The sequence below is a fragment of the Malania oleifera genome, chromosome 2 (genome assembly GCF_029873635.1).
Source record: "Malania oleifera isolate guangnan ecotype guangnan chromosome 2, ASM2987363v1, whole genome shotgun sequence".
Taxonomy (NCBI): Eukaryota; Viridiplantae; Streptophyta; class Magnoliopsida; order Santalales; family Ximeniaceae; genus Malania; species Malania oleifera.
In genome coordinates this window covers 98,447,351-98,467,663 of record NC_080418.1, presented here as the reverse complement: position 1 = coordinate 98,467,663, position 20,313 = coordinate 98,447,351, and the positions used below count along the sequence as shown (strand labels likewise).

General features: G+C 34.3%; 1 protein-coding gene across 11 annotated transcripts in view; it reads right to left on the bottom strand.

Annotated features, from left to right (window-relative positions):
• Positions 1–2,955: 2,955 nt before the first annotated feature.
• Positions 2,956–20,313, bottom strand: part of LOC131149597 (putative pentatricopeptide repeat-containing protein At5g09950) — a 38,276-nt gene continuing 20,918 nt past the window's right edge. For 2 of the 11 annotated variants that reach the window (XM_058100186.1, XM_058100188.1), the window contains 3 exons: positions 6,802–6,955; positions 5,360–6,533; positions 2,956–3,276 (listed from right to left, as the gene is read on the bottom strand). The gene's annotated coding sequence lies outside the window, so the exon portion shown is untranslated. Of the gene's footprint in view, positions 3,277–5,359; positions 6,534–6,801; positions 6,956–15,161; positions 15,265–15,360; positions 15,448–20,313 lie in introns of those variants that run through there. The other 9 variants (XM_058100187.1, XM_058100185.1, XM_058100193.1 and 6 more) reach the window with 9 other exon arrangements.

Here is a 20,313-nt window from a genome sequence, read left to right as displayed (position 1 = left end):
CAACTAACCTAACCTAACCTTAAGTCTCTCGACATTTCCTTTTGAGCCCTTCTTAGTCTTGAACATCAAATATAGCCAATGCATTTAAAACCCTTTGGAAGGTCAACTAGTGTCCAAACATTCTTATGTTGCATGCACTCTAACTTATCCTCTATAGCATCAATTCATTTATCAAATATAGTATTGTCTACAACCTGATTGAAAGAAATAGGATCATCAACACTACTTTCATCAAAACTATTTTCTAATGCACATAATAACTGCCTGTTATTTCGTAGGTACAACCTTTTCATTAGTGCTAGGGGATTAGAATAACATAATTTCTAGCAGTGATGAAGCTGAATTGAGAGCAATGATGAAACGAATAAAGCTTTATAAACAATTGGGTCATACCAGTATTGACATTGAATGTGATTCGAATATTATAATAAATTGGATAAGATCCAATAAATGCTATGTATGGTATTTGTGGGATTTTTGGGAGTAGCTTATTGGTGTATTTGAGGGAGTAGATTTTTTTATAAATCATTTATATAGAGGATTAAATAAAGTGGCAGATGCATTGGCTCGACAAGGTGTCATGAAGAGGAATAGTTTGTTTACAAATATTAGTCAATTTCTTAGAATTATCAAAGGTTTATATAGATTGGATAAGATAGGTATGGTGTTAGCTTTACCATGATCCCAAGAGGGGAGGTGAATTGGTAATTTTAAGATTTAAACCCTAAGTCAATCTCCTAACACCAGTATATTCACAACCCTATGGTCAATCTAGTGCAGGTAATGTAAATGTATACCAGAAAGTAAATAAGGCAATTTAATCAAACATACATGCACTAGAAAGCAGTAAAGTAAGGGTGACACGCAAAAATGTTATCGAAGTTCGACCAATTGCCTACGTCCCCGCCTTGGCTAACAAGCACAAAGATTATCACTATAACTTGCTCACTTAAACGAGTGGAGCGACACCTATACAAATGAAGTCAATTCAAGGGACTGACCTCAATTGTTACATACAATCCTTACCGAGCTAGATTACCGCTCTTTCAGGCCACGCCTAGAAACACTCAAATTTTACAATCAAATGGTGCAGAAATAGTGTTTTCACGTAAAGCAGATTTGTACCCAAATACGCACAATCACATACACATCAAAGGCATGGATACAGTGTAAGCTCAATGATGCAAGTTTTGTTCAATCAATACTCAACACTGTATAATCAATTATGAAGCTCAAGAATATTCAACACAGTATAATCAGTTTGATGCACAAGAGTGTTCAACACAAGCAATGACTTGGAATCCAAGCGAGATATTTTAATAGCACATCAATATTCCAAGTACTCTAAACAGATAATCAAACTAGTTCTAAAATGGTTTTCCTCAATAAAATATACACACAGTAGTTTGAAAAAAATACTTGCTGGTTTGAAAAAAAAAATCTTTAAGCACCAAAAGCAATGCTATTGGACACTTGCAATGCAATGCAAATATCTTAAACTTCCTTGGTTTAATCCCACACAAGATTTATAATGGAGAAGTCTGTGGGATAAACCTAAGCTAAGCTCCCAGAGAAATTAACTCAAGCACACACACAAGTGGGAGTATTAGCATACAACAATAATCACATAAGCACAACAGAATTCCCTACACTCTCAGATTTTATAAAAAAGATGCAAGATATGAGAGTATTTGGGCAAAGGGTGATTTTTCTGTAGAGAGAATTTTTGCTTCATCACTATGCTAATTCTTTTTGTAATCATGCAAATGAATGCATATTTATAATCAAGTGAAAAATTATAACCGTACGGGACAAAATAGGTATAATTAAAAAAGTCTCAAATGATAAAAATTCAATTAGCCCTATTTAACCCAGTTTTACCGCAGTTAATTTAATTTTAACCAGCTGGCGTTCGAGTGGTTGAACCTAGGTTCAGTTGCCCGACAAGACTTGATTCAAAAAATTTTTCAAATAAGTTCGGTCGTCCGGATAAAGGTTCGGCAGCCTGAATCAAACTCAATAGCAAAGCTACGTAACTTTGGGTGCTCGGTTGAATGCTCAGTGGCCCGAATACAGGTGTTTGGTCGCTCGGGTGTCTTTTTGAAATAAAATCATCGGTCGCCCGAGTTGAAGTCCCTTTCAAAGGGTTCGGACGCCCGGGGAAGATGTGTATATTTAAAGTTCGGTCACCCGAGGGCTGATCATCATTTTGACTTTCAAAGTTCGGGCGCCTGAGGAGTTTTGTATTCCAAAGGTTCAGTCACCCGAACCCTCTTAACTTGCTTAGATTTGTTCAATTTTTTAGCACAATTATATAACACACTCATATATTTTATGCTGTGTGTGAGTGTTGGAGCCTAAGGTCTTGCTATGGTCTAATTGAGATTACGCTATATCTTGTATGCATGATGTGCAGGTGATAAACATACAACCACAGCTTAGGTTATTATTACATACTCATATAAATTATTACAGACCGATATGAATTACAATTACAGATTACAAGTCTTCACGTTCTTCTTGTTTCTTCAAGTGTCCTTCCTTGGGAGATTTATTTGAGTCTACACAAGCACTTGACAATCATCAAATATCAGCATTTGTCATTATCAAAACCGGGTGCGACCTATAAGGTCAACATACGGCTTATATGAGGTATTTTTAGTTTGTTTCCTTTTGGTATTGGTATAAGTTTGTTTTCTTCTTTTATTTGGTTTGATGCATGAGATATTTTTTTTATTTGGTTATTATGTAAGTCTCAAGTGTTCTTTTGTTTTCACGATATTCTTCCGCCATAAGTGAGTGTTATTAATAAAATTAAGAAAGGAGGTGTCGCCCTATTTTACTAGAGAAAAAAAAAAGAACTGTCCCTTTGTTCAAGGGCACTAGGTAGTATATTGTGTTCGAACCCCATATTTTTGGAAGCATTTTAGCAAATAGTAGAGGAATCGGACCAAATTTTATAATTGTTTTCCTACTCATTGAATAACTATTTCATAATTTCTCTGTTGAATACAAATTCTTTTGAGCCATAAAGAAAGGAAGATTGTTTTGGTCCTATTTTGCGATAAAGAAAAAATAAGTCATCTCATGCTCTCCTGTTCTCAATCATCTAAGATTTCACTGCACAGCCACTCTAATTGGCTATTCTGGCGTCCCCCCTTCTTTTTCTCCTTCGTTCAAGCCTGTAATCAATTGTGGACACTACTTTTGCAATTTGGCTTGGCTGCACTTGCAACAAAGAATGAAACCTTTGTATATACTTGTTAAATGTTGCCCCTGCTACACAAATAGTCCATATAAGCTTCAGTAAAACAATTGAAATTTATATGCACAAATTATAATAAAATTATTTTAAATAACAAGGAATAAGAAATAATTGCATTAACATTCATGAAGACACACATAATGATCACAAATTTGCAAAAGCTTTTTATTGTATGAATATATCAAGATATACAAGTCAAATATAAAAAAAAATTATATTATATTTGAGAATAAAATCATAATAACACAGTATTATAATATTTACGATATTAACTAATGTTTAAGTAGCATATGCACACATGCACATGAATATGCATCAAACACAATCCGGCTTCTCACATACATAAAGAATAAATTTTATAGATGTATACTCGTGGCATCATTCTTCTTGTAACTTCTCTAAATGTAATAAACAAACTTTGAGGTAAGAGCTATAAACAAATGGAGGCTATTTGTTGCGATAAATAAGAACTATGAATTCTTGTAACAAAAATTACCAATTAAATAAATAACTAAGAAAACTAAACAAAATAAATTTTATACACAATAGTATAAAGTAGCAAAAAGGTTTTTATGGTTATTGATGAATAATCAAATCAAGACATTCAATTCAAAAGTAAAAAAATGGTGTTATACCTTCAAAACTAATATATGATGTCTTACCCTTTTAAAAAAAAATAGTAAAATGACACTGCATTATTTACGATATTATATACAGTTTACAATTTACGTAGCGTATGTATACAAACATAAAGAAAATATGTATAGTAAATATACATTAAATATTACAATATGGTAAATGTCATAAATTTTAAAATATGAATTTGAAATATATGTACTTAAAAATTCATTGTTTGGATACCTTAAGAATCAATGAATTTGAATTTAAAATTGTAACATAAAAATATCCTCAAATTTTAAAAATTAAAGAAAATCAAGATATCAAATTAAATTCTTTTTCCTGTGTGTGTGTGTGTGTGTGTGTGAGAGAGAGAGAGAGAGAGAGAGAGAGAGAGAGTTATACATTCATCAAAACAACTAAGCAAAAAGAATTACATTATAATTCATTAGAAAGTTTAAAAAACAAAAGGTTTACAATACTAAACAAGAAAAATAAAAATAAAATCAAGTAACAAAATTTGATAACCAGCGACAATGTTCATCTTTCATTACAATTTTGACCTATAAGAAAACCACCTTCCAATGTCCATTGCCTAAATTAGTCCAGATGCTCACCCAAAAAATAAAAAATAAAATTTTGAAAGACATTATAGATTGAACTCCAGACTTGAGTTTTGGGCACTGGATTTTAACCTGGAGGATAAAAGTTGCTTGCATTAGTGAAAATTCCATGTTTCCAAATTGAAGAACTTCTACTTGATTGACAGCTATCAAATTTATACTGTAGAGAATTAAAAAGGAGCAAATGGATGGGATATTGGTGTTTCTAAAACTTTTAATTATGAACTTTAAAAGCAGAAGCTTCTGTAGTAAAACGCTGCTTCCAAAAGTGATGGAACTTCAAGTTTGAATCAAGAATTGTTTCGGAAAAGAAAAGAAAAATTAGAAGGAAATTCATTTTTCTTTTTTATTTTCTCCCTATATTAAATATCAATAAAAATGAAAATTTGTTCCAATATGATTCAAAATTAAGAAAAATCAAATGTTAAGAATATATAAAATCAAAATTTCGTTCATTGAATTGGTATATTTTTTATTTTCCTTCTCACTTTTCTTCATTACGAAACATGAAAAAGTAAAATCCTCCATAATTTCCCTTCCTTTCCCCAATATTTTCCAAATTCCAAATGGACCATAAGTTTCCATAGAAAATCTTTGGAAAAACTGGATTTCCATCTCAAAGAAGTTGAGAACCACAATCTCATATCTTAAAATATTAATGTGGACAAACAAACTGCGAGATTTTAGTCAGCATTATGGAAAGAGAGAATTGCAGCACATTTTTTGCTGATGAACAACATTAATTAACAAGAATGTTTAGTTCTACTGGGAAATCAATCAACACACAGTAGAATGATAATTCTTCTTTTTCACTAAAATGGCAAAAAATAAATAAATAAATAAATAACCTTGCCTTTGTATAGCAGTCAATTGCAGCTTTGAAATCTTTATACTGTAATTCTGTAAAGCAGCATCACCCTTTTGCTTGGGATTTAGTGTATCCAGCATCTGGCTGGTTCACACTTGGACTGACAGCTGCAAGCCTGTAAGCTAGAAAAACAACGGAAATGCTATACATGGCTCCAACAGGCCAGCATGCACACCACAAATCAATGAAATATGTGAGATGCACGATAACTATAGGATAAAAGCATCCATCAAGATAAAAGGACTTGAGAATAATGCACATGGAGCAAAAAAAGATGATGTATGCATATAAACTTAAGAGATGCACAATACCAGTTCAATAAAAGCATTCACTAAGATAAAAAGAAGGGAACTTGGATTTTGAGTTTTGGATTTGAATTTGTGACAATAAGGACAAAATGCAGTACAAACTTGCATTGAATTTTGTCCCGAAAAAAATCCATATGAATCCAAATTCAAGACCCAAAATCCATGCTCCCAAACACAATATGTGAGTTCAAGAAATACATACATGCACATGAAGGCAAATGGCATAAATGTGCATATTTGCAGCTCAGAAAGCAAAAACTAGGCTATGAACATACCTATATGCAAGAAAGCAATAAAAATAGTGACTGGATATGTGGATATATAGCTCACTGGTGTATCTCTGCAATTTAACAGCGTGAACATGGATTTTTATCCCTACTTAACCAACAGTACTTATAAGAAAGTACATAAAATCAACTATATGACAACGGAGATCCAGAGGTCGACTTGCTAGGTGAACCACCTGAAAAGTTTGACTACTATGTCAAATACAAGGGGAAAAGCACAAAAGATGATAAGCTTCAGTCACAAGGGGATGAATCCAGAGCACTATTCTCTGGCGCAGAATGGTCATGGCATATTCCCTCGCTCCTCGTCTATTTAAAGGAGGCTCCAGCCTCTAGCTAGGCAGAGCAAGTTTACAGACTTCATAACCATTCCTTTGACCTAGTTTCCCCTCGGGAAAATCAAGATGCTCTTCTTGTCAATTACGGCACGAGAAAGAATTAAAGGATCATCGATCCTATATCTGCAATCAAAAGGGGCATTATGCAAAAAGATGGATCGCTTGATTCCCCAAATTTATGCTTGTCTTTCTTCTTCTGAGCAGTGGAGATTGCCGATGATTAGACCTAAAGACACATGCAAAATTGCACCAAATTCACACGACCATCCCAGGCCCCAAATATATGCAGAATGATGGTAACGAAGTGGAATGCTTGAAGCGATGTCATATCATTTGCAAATAAATTAATAGTACTCATATAACAAACATGAGCATCATTAAAATTACAACAAAAGCTTAGCCAAGTGTCCCAAGTACAATAAATGATGGATTCATGGAAATATTTACGGTATAATGAATAATAAAACCATTTTTGGAAAATTAAAAAAAAAAACCTCAGTTGTTGCTCCTCCATCATCTTTCATAACAACTCTGCTCCAAGATCTCACGAGTGGCAGTTAAATCAGCTCTTAAGCAAGCCTCACCAAAGGAAGGTAGAGGCAAAGCTGCAACACCATATGGCATTCCCATTAATACATGAGAACGAACCTGGAGAATAGATCGTTACAAACTCATTCTGCCAAACAGCGAGGCATTATCTACTATTCGGCATACCAAATTACCAAATCAAAGAACTAATTAAAATGGAAAATGGTTACCTAGCCAAAAAACAAAAAACAAAACAACAGATGGAGAATAGTTAAAATGATTAAGGGTATATACATATAATAATATTATATATATATATATATATATATATATATCATTCCTATATTTTTTCCTAACAATATTAATTCATATACCTTGCCATAGAACTTTTCAAAAGAGGGAGAATTTTTTTTTTTTTCCCATTTTTAAGAACAAGAAGAAGAAGAAGAATAAATGGGGGAGGGGAGTGGGAGTAGTGGTTTCAAAGTTTCAATAGCATGTTGTGATAAAATCATGGAGTCTAAAGATACTATAGGTGTCCATGGACACCATATCATGCATTTGGAAAAGTCAAGAGTGTTGGCCTTACAAGGCTTAACATCTTATTTTGATGCTAACAAACAAGTAGAACTTAACATGTTTTGTTTAAGTGATGTATTTTCAGGACTCAATGATAAATGCAAGGTTAAAGAATTCATGAAAGCTTATATTTCAAAGAAGGATGATCAATATGAAGCTTAAAGCATGGATTCAAAAATGGATTTAAAGATAAAGCTTGAACATCATGAGAGCATGAGGATTAAAGAGAACTTGATGACAGCTTAAACAAAGATGAAGCAAGCATAAAGACCTCAAGGAATTCAAGAATTGAAAATTTGAAAGAGTTTATAGAAAATTTTATGTAAGTATTTCAAACAATTTCAATATGAATGCATGAAATTCTTAAGTAAATTTATTGGACCTAGATACCTTTGAACATACTTGGAAAATATTTTTATAAGGTCAAAAATTATTTCAAAAAGGTTAGAATCATTTTTGGAATGAAAAACACCAAAAAGAGGATTTTTCAAATGCTGTTAATTTTTCTACATCCGCATTAAGGTGCATTTTTCTCTATCAAAAAATTTTTATTTTAAAAAGTGTTCAACATGAAAGTTGTAGGATTTTCTCATAGCTTTCATTTGACACCAAGATCATCAAATTTGGAGTTACACAGAAAAAGTTATGACCGAAAGACTGAAGGATGCTCAAAGCTGACAGCAGCATTGTGTTCCACCAATAGACTACCTGAACCATGACAGGCGCCTAGGTGGTGAAGCCAGGCGACTAGCTGTGTCCTGGCAGGCGACTGCCACCCTACTGCCCCTATTGCCCCTTTAAAAATAACATGGCAGGCAACTGCCATGAACAGAATTTTAAAAAAAAAAACCTCAATGGAAACATTTTTTAAATGGTTTGCTTGGGGCCCAAACTTTGTGAAAACTTGGAAAATACTCCAAATCACTTGGGGACCAAGTTACATACCTTTTAAAGTCTATAAATAAGCCTCAAAGATCATTAAATCAATAAACCAAGAATTCAAATTCAGCGAAAATTCAAAATCTCTCTCAATTGCTCTCAAATTCTCAAGGCTCTCTCTTGCTCTCAACTTGCACAAATTCAAATAAGTTTTTGCTGATCTTCTTCCATCGGAATTGTGCTACAAATTCTAAATCTTTCAATCATTGAAAGAATTAATCGGTGATATACTTCATTGAGCTTCAAGTTAATTTCCATATTGTTATTTACTTTGAAGTATATTATAGTTCTAAATTATTGTACTAATCAACTCTTTGTGTGAGCAAGTTCTTGTACACATCTATTTGATTTATTTCTTGTAGATTGACGATTCCAAGGATTGTTTCGATCGATGGCTAAGCAAGGGGATATTGCTTAGAGAGGCGGGCTCTATCCTAGTTAAGGAGTGACCGGACGAAGGGATATCGTTTAGAGAAGGTGGGCTCTAACCTTAACCAAAGAGTGTTGTAAAGGTTTGTTCCGCCCGTCAAAGGAACAGGTTTAGTGAATCCTTTGGTGGTTTACGAAAGACGGGGACGTAGGCTAGGTATAAGTCAAACCTCGTAAAAATCTCCGTCTCTCTCTCTCTTTCCCTTACTCTTTATTTTCAGCATATTTAAATTTCGTTGATGGTTTAATTGATAATCATATATACTACGTAATATAGAAATCAAGTAAACTTGAAGTTTAATTTTGATTTGGGTTGCGGAAACCAAAAGGAAATACGTTGGTTATACCATACCTTGCAGAAACCATATGGGAGTACATTATTTGGTTAACAGCCCAAGGATAAATAAACTGAGAGTTTAGTTGAGTTTTGAATATTGAGAAGAGTGTAGATATTGTGTTGATTGGATGTTGTATTGCACATCATATTGAAGAAGCAAAACAATCAATACAGGGCTTTATATCAGCAAGTATAAATTTTATATATACAAGGCTTATATAAACAATCAATCTAAATTGTGCTGCAGGTAACTTGTGCTTGGCAAATCATTTGGTTGTTTGTTTTCAAATTGTGGATGATTGGCTTGGTTACTTGAATGATTGATTACTTGTTTGGCTAAGCAATAGTGTTGTTGATTGATTCAAAGAACTAAGTTCTTGTATGATTAGTAAATCAAACAAACAAGTCAAGAATTGGTTAAAAGAAATAAAAGAAGTTTAAGGATTCTTAAAAAGAATTAAAAGAAATTTTTATAATCCAATTCACCCCCCCTCTTGGGACTACACCTTACTTTTCAAAGAGGATGACAATATGCATGCATATTGTCGATGCCGGATTTTGTCCACAGGTGCCAACAAGGGGGTTTGAGTTGCACTCTCTAAGGAAAAGGAAAAAGACTAACTGAAAGAAACACAAAAACAAGAAAGAAAAATCGCCACCTCATTTATTATTATTTTTAAATAAATAAATAAATAAAAATCCTGAAAGATCTACGAAGTGAAGAATGGATTTAGGAGTACAATTGTGGGTAGAGAAAGTGGTTCACTAACCATACCAAGGGAAATTAGTCAAGCAACACCTATCGACACTGGTTCCAAGAATGGTTACTGCTGTGTTGTATGTGTACCTTGAGCAAGAAAAAAAATAATAGAAACAAATCCCCTTTCGACCATTCAATGATAACATTACTGCCAAAGAGTACACAAGATAGGGTTCTTAGGATCCAAAACCCAAATATAACCCTTCAAGAAAAAAATTTAGAAAGATGAAAGATGAAAGGCATAGTTTGTTAGAAAATGATGAATTTGAATACCGTTTTGAATAAAGACATATTTGAAAAAGATGAAGTTTTGAAAGAAGACAATGGGTTTGCATATCAATTTCAATGAAAATGTGTTTGAAAGAAAGAAGCTTTTGAAACAAATCTAGGGCATATCATCAGCCAGTAAAGAAAGAAAGCTTTTGAAAACATTTGTCTTCAAGATTATGTTGAAAAGAAAAGTTCAAACAAACAAAGGGAGACTTTCATGTTAGCCTCTAATGACCCATTCTCCTTGATAAGAGCACCTAGATACCCTCATCGTGCTTAGGGAGGGATGAGAGAAAGCACGATATGGTAGAATTCTCTCAACCATCCCATCATTAGTCGAGATGAGATTACAAGAGACCAACATGGACCCAAAACATCATAGATAAGGAAACTGCAGCTCAGAGCCTCAAACAAAAGCCTAAAATACTAAGAACAAGCATACAAAACAAGAATAAAGAAAAACACTAAGTATCATCAACAAATGAAATGCATGGAATCAAGGCTAAACGAGACTCGAATGGGGTTTCTTTTTAATTTGAAGCTTTTTCTGCCTTTTTTATTTCTTTCAAGGCTTTCCCTATTCTTGGATTTTTCTTGATTGTTTGGGATTTTAATGACCTTTTATGGAGTTTTTGGGTTTTTAGATGATAAATAATGCACCTAATAATAAAAGAGCTAGATAAAAGCCTAATTAACTAAAAATATTTTTTCTATATATTTTTTTATTTTTTAGGATTTTTATAATTTTTTATGGATTTTTTGGGTTTTTTAGATGATGAATAATGCACCTTATAATAAAAGAGCTACATAAAATCCTAATTAGCTAAAAATAGTAATCTAATCACTAATAGAAATAATGATAGTAGCAATAGTAGTAGTAGTAGTAGTAGTAGTAGTAGTAGTAGTATTGCAACACTAATAATAATTATAATTATAACCCTAAAAGTTTAATAATAACCCTAAAATAAAATGAAATTAAACCCTCCATTAAAAATAAAAAATAAAAAAAAAGGATTTTATTTTTTGAATTTTTTTTTAATTTTACTAGTTTACAATTTTCTTCTTTTTTTGGATTTTATTTGATTTTTTAAAACAGTCAACTATGATAAAATAATTAAATAAATAAATAAAAATGTACATGACTTGCAAGTTGGGTGGCCCTTCCTCCCTTTCTTTGCCTTCTACATTCCATCTGGAGTTCCATTCAGAACACGTCCATGCATCATGCAACACCATCTACAAGCCAACACCGCCTGGTCCGGGTAACCTCCAGACCTGCTGCCATCTGCCATCATAACCAGTCATCATCGGCCCCTATTCTTGCCAGAAAGCGGGTTTCCAAAGTCTCCTTCCCCTTCTGTTTTCCCTTCTTGTATGAATCTGTGTCTCAGCTTTTCAAGCGGCTGATGCCAACGTTCTTGGCCCAGCCAACCATACCAGGCTCCCTATGGCTCCTATAACCAGCCACTCGCCAGAAAACACCATAGCCACCCCCCCCCCCCCTTTTCTTTCTCCCTCTGACTGTGCTGTTGTATGGGCAGCTGCAGCTGCAGCTGCAAAGGGCTACTACAGTAGCACCAAATTTCCAGCTAGCTTGGTTTTTTGGTGAGGGGGGCTCCCTCTTCAAACTTTCTTGCTCTCCTCACTTCTCTCATCTTCTTTCTCTCTCCTTTGTTACCATGAGTTGTTCTCTCTCACTCATTCCCTTTCATCCCTTGTGGTGGTTTTAAATTTTCATACATATAACAAGAATGATCAAGACAGAGAACAAGACAAATACAGAAGAGGAGCCATGATTTTGATGTAGAGGTGATTATTCTATGGAACATGATAACCCTATTTCTTTCAACCTACACAACAAGCTATCAAAACACATCAATGAAAAAACATTAAATTACACATCAATGAACACATGCCACTCAAAAGAAAGAACTCAAAGGAAGCCAACAATACTTTGTTAAGATGCTCAAAAACAAGAAGTAACAACTCCCAAGCCTTACCAAACTTTCTCACTCTGGCTTCCCTTTTAAATCTCCAATCTCGAATCCCTCTTAATGACTCTCCTTGTGGGTGCCTCTCTCCTCTCTTCCTTCTTCTAGATTCCTTCTTGAAGTGCACCCCTAACCTCTATTTATAGAAAAATATGGCCAGAGTTTGCCCTAATGCTCCTCTTTCCAAGAATACCCTTTAAAACAATTTGGCTTCCCACCTTGGTCTAAAGGGTTGCTTGGATCCAAACCTAGCCCTATTCTAAGCGAGGAAAGCTTAGAATAGGTTAAGGATATCCTACTATTCTTACAAATGGCCCCCTAAATCCATAAAACATGGAATTGGACCCCATAATCAGCATAATTAGGTTTAGGTTTCATGAGTACCAAAGTTGTCAAATCAAGATTCGGATCATGAATCAAAATTCCAATTTAGTGAATCATGAATCGAGTATTAAATTGAATCGGAAGATTCGGTACAAAATTTGAAAAATTGATTCCAAATGGCATGCACTTATGTACAACAAAATAAAATAGCAAAACACATTGAAATTTCAACAAATATGGATCAATCATGTTGTTAATTGGAACGATGCTTGCCGTTGAAGCAAGTTCTGTAGATCTAAATCCTATCATGATCTATTTAACTCTACATATATTTATATAAAGGAAAAACTAGTCATATACAAAAAGATATTCTATGATCTATCCATTCATCTCTATCAAGTATCAAGTTACAGTATTTTGCGACAAAATTGTATGTCTAACAAGTGTTATGAGACGTCATCTTCATAAACAAAAAAGATATCTAGAAGCCCAAATCTCATATTCATAAAACAAAGCAAACAAAACTCTAAATCACCTACGATAGAATATAGACTACTACTGTGCGATGTAGTGCATCGTCATTCATCATCCCATTCCTGTAATGCAAGGACATTGTCATCATCGCCATCATCATCATCTTCATCATCTACCACAATCATCTCTTCTTGTTCCTCTTCTTCTTCATCTCCTTCCTCTTCATCAATCAACTCAATGTCATCTTCTTCAACATTTTTTTCCTTTTCCTCTACGATCAAATCTTAGGTTCCTTGGTCCTACATTATCATATGACATTATAAAATTATTAAAGCATGTCAATTATTTTTAAAGCTCCATCCTCCATTCATAAACTAATTACCTATAGAGCAACAAATATAAAGTCATACAACTCATACCTCTCTTTCTTTTCTTGTTATTTCCAACTCCTCCATTATCTTCAAAGCACTCATTGGCATTCATCCATGAAATTTCTTTCAGTAGACAAGGGCATTCCTTTTCAATAATCTATTCATCATCTGATTCCATGTCCAATAAACAAATTGGATCAAATGTCTTAACATTTTGTTGCCTCCTCGTTTGCTTAGCTCTAGTTGAATATTGTACTTAACAAAGACAAAAGCATTTAGTCTTTGTTGTTCCAATCGGTTCCTTTTTTTGGAGCGGACATGATCAAATGTGCTCCAATTTTTTCCACATCCCATGGCACTACATTTGAGGCTACGGACTTATGTTTCAAGTCTTTGAAGCTCCTTGCACTCCTCTCCATAACTCTCCCACCATAAAGCTATGCATATGATAAAAATAATTGAATAAACATCATATCATATTTTTGGTTATGAACCAAAAACTAAAAACTAAACAATAAAAAAATTCTTGTAAAGATAAGTAGGCAACTATTGGATTGATATGATACCGGGTTGTTTCTCGTCGCTTTTTAAAGTAGCCATGCTTAAGCCAAACATCCCTTCAGCTTTTTTGAACTTTTCCAATTGCTGATCAATCTTTATCCTTGTTTCAACGTCCAGGAATAGTTTTTCAATAGTGTTATATAGACCAATTTTGACTTCTATGTCCACATTAAAGTGATCACTATATTGGAACCTACCAAAGAAGTGATAAAGATAAATGCATAGGTACTAGGCTTACCGCTCACATAACATGTCATCAAATTGATTTAGTTTTTAGACAATGCAACTTACCTCGTATTAAGGAAATGTTCATGAAGGACCTATGGAGTTGCAAATCCCATCTCATATCAATGATGCCCCAAATACAATCATACTTGGTCTTTTAATGATTAAAGTTTTGGGCAATTTGTACTTTTTGCCTATCCATGGCTTCATATATATACCCTATTGCCTGTTTCGCATCACCACCAACAAGCCTCAGAACTTTCACAAGTGGGCTCACACACTTCAGGCAATACTTTATTGTTTTTTCAAAACTTATCACACACAATAATATGGCCCCCACTTTCTTAGCTTTCAACCTCAAAGCATATTGACACATGGTCCACTCCTTTGATGCAAACATGACTTGAAGAGCAAGTTTGTTTTCATCAAAACTCTTCAATGCAAGAAAATATGTAGCAAACCTTGTAACCCCAGCTCCCTTCAATTCTTTTTTTTTTTTTCTTTTTTTCTAGAAAACTCTCTAAACATGTTAAGCACCCATTGTGTCAGTAAATGAAGACACTCACCTCCTTAGCCTTTTGAATTGTATTATGAAAAATAGGCAAATCTCCAATATCATAAAAAATTAAGTCAATGCAATGGGCTGCACATGGAGACCAAAATATATGTTCCTCTTCCCCATTAGCAACTCATTGGCACCTACATAAGCGAAGACACTATCCACCACCGCTTGAACCACATTTTCTCCTCTAATCTCTTCCACTAACTATTCAAACAATTCATACAATTTATAAGCATCCTTCACAACACTTGAAGTGTCTATTGATTTGAGAAAGGCTACGTATCCACTCCCAAGACCATTCAACCAACCCCCCGCTCGATGCCCAAGCACCTGATCGCAGATCTCATCATCTGTGGGTGGCTGACTACCCTCAGGAACGGGTGCATCCCTCATCTCGAAAATCTTCTCCAATTTTCAGTCATAAAAATGTAGAAAATGAATAAATAACAATACAACTTTGACGTTTTGAATTCAATAATGAACTCAATACTATAACTGACTTACATGTTTCCTCTAAGCCCCCTCGCACCACTTCCCCCGATGGCCTTTGATGTGTTCTCTAATAAAGGGAAGACCTCAGCTCCAGTTCTCCAGTGACGGGATCACACTACATTATCATATAAAACGTCATATTAACAACTTCAGAAGTGTAAACATAAATAACACTTGTAATGCAATGCTCGGATAGTTTTATAGCAATTACCTTTCGATGATTTACAAATAACTTCGACCCACCACGATGCATCGCATCTAATTTGCTACAGTTCTCAGCATTTTGTTTACAGATAGCCTACAGAAAAAATGTAATGAGATAATAATCCACATCGATACCAAAAAGTAGTTATAGTACGATGAACACGTCACCTAATAGTGAGGGTCACGAAAATGGCGACACACCACCTCCCAATCCTCATGGGAGATCTTATCGTACGGGTTGACTAGGTGATCTGGGATAGTTTGAAATAGTTAGGTGGAGTTAGTGTTTTTGACCTCATGAAGGAAAATCAAAGCAAAACTCCTGTCGTTTCTAGCTTTTTGCTCTCCTTTTACAATTTTGATTGCATTGGGTGATCCAAAATAGTCCAAATTGGTGAGGGGTTTAGTAATGTTTTTTTATCTCGTGCACAAAAATCAATGTAGAATCCTATGTCAAAGGATTTTCATAAACTGTTGTCATCGTATGAGCCAAAAAGTGTTTAAGTAAAACACAACCCAAGATAATCCTTGTTTTCAAATCAACACTAGAGTACTTTGGAAATCTTGATAGATTTGAAATCTTCATATTGTGATCCGAGTGGAAAACAAAACCATCTAGGTACTTTAGAAAGAATGCAATTTTGTGTCACACACACATCAAACTAATTTCAGATCCCTTCGCTGCACCACATTGACCTTTTTCTATTGGCTAACCAAATCATAAAATAACAAAATCACAAATTTGACTCACTGGAATGTGCTTTTCTAATAGAAAACCCCTTTTTTTTCTGAGCAAAGTTATGATTGTACACTAATCATCATCAAGATTTCTGTATATTTACCTTTATATGGTGTGAAGTCCGATGACAATAATATAGATCAGATTTAACTCATTATAAGTTGCAAGCTCACTATTTTCTGATTTTCTAATAAAATCTTGGACCATTTTGGTGTCACATGTCAAAGACATGACATGTCAGGGCAACATTCTAAGTCTCCATGTAGTTCAAGTCTTTCTTATCGTCTAGATCATCCTAATTTGCAAGTGTATGCACGACAACAACTCCAACGAAGAGAGTCTCCTCTAGCTTCTACTACCACACCTTTGGTTTCCTCGTCTAATGATCATACTTCCCATGATGTTGATCCTCCTATTGTTGTTCGGAAAGGTAAACACACATGTACTCAACGTCCCATTTCCAACTATGTTTCTTATGACTCCTTATCGCCCTCCTATTATTGTTTTGTTACTACTATATCATCAACTACCCTTCCTAAATCTATTTCAGAAGCCTTAGCCCATTCTAGGTGGAGGGATGCTATGGTTGAAGAGATGAACGCTTTACATGACAATGGTACTTAAGACTTGGTACCTCTTCCTCCTGAAAAGTCTGTGGTTGGTTGTCGCAGGGTTTACACTATGAAAGTCAACCGTGATGGTTTTGTGGCTCATCTAAAGGCCCATCTTGTTGCTAAGGGATACACTCAGGTGTATGGTCTGGATTATTCTAATACTTTTTCTCCGGTTGCCAAACTTACATCAGTTCATATGTTCATCTCCTTGGCTACTACTTATCATTGGCCTCTACATCAGTTAGATGTGAAAAATGCCTTCTTGCATGGTGACCTTGAGCAGGAGGTTTATATGGAGCAAACACCTCGGTTTGTTGCTCACAGGGAGTCAGGCATAGTGTGTCTACTCAAGAAGGCTTTATATGGTTTAAAACAGTCTCTCAAAGCATGGTTTGGTTGTTTCAGTGCTATAATACTTGAGTTTGGTCTTCAACAATGTGCTATGGATTATTCCATGTTTTGTCGTCATACTTCATCAGGTAGGATCCTTCTTGTTGTTTATGTGATGATATTGTTATTACAAGTGATGATGATAAAGGTATTCAGAGTCTCAAACTTTTTCTACGAACTAAACTTCACACCAAAGATTTAGGATTGTTGAAATACTTCTTGGGTAGAAGTATCTAGATCTCATATCGGAACTATTTTGTCACAGAGGAAGTATATTCTTGATCTGTTGGATGAAACTGGCTTATTGAGATCTAAACCGGTTGATACACCTATGGATCTTAAGTCCTAACAGCAAGTTAATGTCGAATATGGGTGATTTGCTACCTAATCCTGGACAATATCAGAGATTTGTTGGAAAGTTGAATTATCTCACAATCACTTGGCCGGATATATCTTTTGCAACAAGTGTTGTGAGTCAATTTCTAGATTCTCCAAGGACAAGTCATTGGGACCTAGTAATTTGCATCTTGAGATATCTCAAAGGTGCACCTGGGAGAGGTCTTTTATATCGTGATCATGGTCACACTTATATCCATGGATATAATCTAGATCTCGTATCAAAACTGTTTTGTCACAAAGGAAGTATATTCTTGATCTGTTGGATGAAACTGGCTTATTGAGATCTAAACTGGTTGATACACCCATGGATCCTAATAGCAAGTTAATGTCGAATATGGGTGATTTGCTACCTAATCCTGGACAATATCAAAGACTTGTTGGAAAGTTGAATTATCTCACAATCACTCGGCCGGATATATCTTTTGTAACAAGTGTTGTGAGTCAATTTCTAGATTCTCCAAGGACAAGTCATTGGGACCTAGTAATTTGCATCTTGAGATATCTCAAAGGTGCACCAGGGAGAGGTCTTTTATATCATGATCATGGTCACACTTATATCAATGGATATACAGATGCAGATTGGGCTGGATCGCCTTCCAATCGGAAATCCACCACCAAGTATTGTATCTTGGTGGTAATTTGGTTACTTGGAAGAGTAGGAAACAAATTGTGGTGACAAGGTCAAGTGCTAAGTCATAATATAGAGCTATGACTCACACTGCTTGTGAACTTGTCTGGTTGAAGAATATGTTGGAAGAATTCGGTTTTTCGCATTCTCAGTCTATGAAGTTAATGTGTGACAATCAAGTTGCGCTTCATATTGCGTTCATCCTAGTGTTTCATGAACGGACGAAGCACATTGAAGTTGATTGCCACTTTGTTCAAGAGAAACTTGCGCAGAAGCTCATTACAACCGCTTATGTGAAGTTTGACATGCAGCTTACGGATTTGTTGACCAAAGCGTTGGGGGCTGCTCGTGTTAAATTCATTTGTAACAAGCTAGGCGCATATGACATTTATGCACCAGCTTGAGGGGGAGTGTTAGAGGTTATTTATGTCCTTTAGTATTATTATTATTGAGTGTGTTAGTATGTTGATTAATGAGAGTTAGTAAGGGTATTGTTGTCATTAGAATGTATTTAATTTGTAATATAAATAGAGGGAAAGACCTATCTTCAAGTTTGGTCATACATTTTAATCAAATCTTAACAAGTACCAAAACTCGATGAAATTCATGGTCATTATGCCTCCATTATGGTCTTTTAATCGCTGTTACAGTTCTGTTATGGGCTGTAACAGTCTGTTATATACCATTATTCCACTTTTAGCTTCCGACAATCATTTTTGGCTCATATCTATCCAATTCTCGCAAGTTTCACATGATTCCCTTCCTTCTCCCTCTCCCAACCACTTGTCTACACTAGATCTACCAGTCTTAAGCTTCAAAACAAAGAAATTTACCTTTGGTTTGCTGTTTGAAGCTAAAGGGTAAGAAGAACCTTCGATTTTCCAGCAAGGCCAGCACTTTACTTCTGTTTCCCCAATTTTCTTGCAAATCTCCAGCCATGTTCTTCTTATTTTTGGAAGGATTCAAGTTAGGCAGCTTGGATCCTGCAATTTGAGCACTTGTTGAAGTTTGATCCTCCTCTCTAGTCTCTTCGGCAGTACAGCAGCTCGGGACCCCTGTGGTCTTCGAATCCTCCTCCCTCTTTAGGTATGCTTTTTTTCCTTTTTCTTTTTCTTTTCTTTTATTGTTTAGTATTTATTTAGGCTCAAGTGCTGATTGCTGAACCTTGAAATAACTAAATGACTAATTACCATTCTGTCTTGTTTTATTAATAGATTTAAATTTTCAATTATTCAAAGATTTTGAATCCTTTATTTTTTTTAAAGCAAATTAAAAATATTAAATATTTAACTACCAAGTAGTATTCTAGTTGTAAACTATTTATTCTCTTTAACCAAAGATAATATAATTGTATTTTTACATCTTATGTAAAAACATATTAAAAATTTTAAGGTATTTAACTTTAGTCTTTATCTATTTATTTAGCGAGTAACTTGCTTTATTTTATTTAAGCAAGTTTATAAAAATAACATGAGTAATTGAGTACTATTTTATTTAAGCATGTTAAAAAATATTAAAAATTTAAATACCAAGTAGTATTCTAGTTCTAACTATTAATTCTCTTTAAGCAAAGATTATATTTTATATCTTATGTAAAAAATATTTAAAATTATAAGATATTTTAACTATAGCTATTTATTTAGTTAGTAAGTTGCTTTAAATTATTTAAGCAAGTTAAAAATACCATGAATGATCGAGTACTACTATACTATTTATTATTTTTAACCAAAGATTATACTTTTTTCTATGTATAAAATATTTAAAATTATAATGATATTTGACTAAATCTAATTCTAGTTATCTACTATCTAGTTACTACTTACTATTTACCATGTAATTATAGTACAATAGTATTTATTTATCGTGATTTAACTATTTTTTATTTAATTACTAGTACTAGTACTGCTAATTAGTATTTACTAACTATGATATATGTTCATTCTTCCACAAGGACCATAACTTTGTATTTCGTATGTGTTTTGTGTAGAGATCATCAAATCAAGCTTATCAAGATGCCACGTGACAAGAAAGGAACTAAGGAGGTACTTAGTGGGGAAATTGGTTTGCATTTTGCTACTCCAATGGAAGGCAACAGATATGTTATTATGTGTAGATTGTGTAGGAAGACTATAAAAAAAGTATTACATGCTTGAAACACCACTTGGCACATAAAAAAGGTCAAGTGGCTGG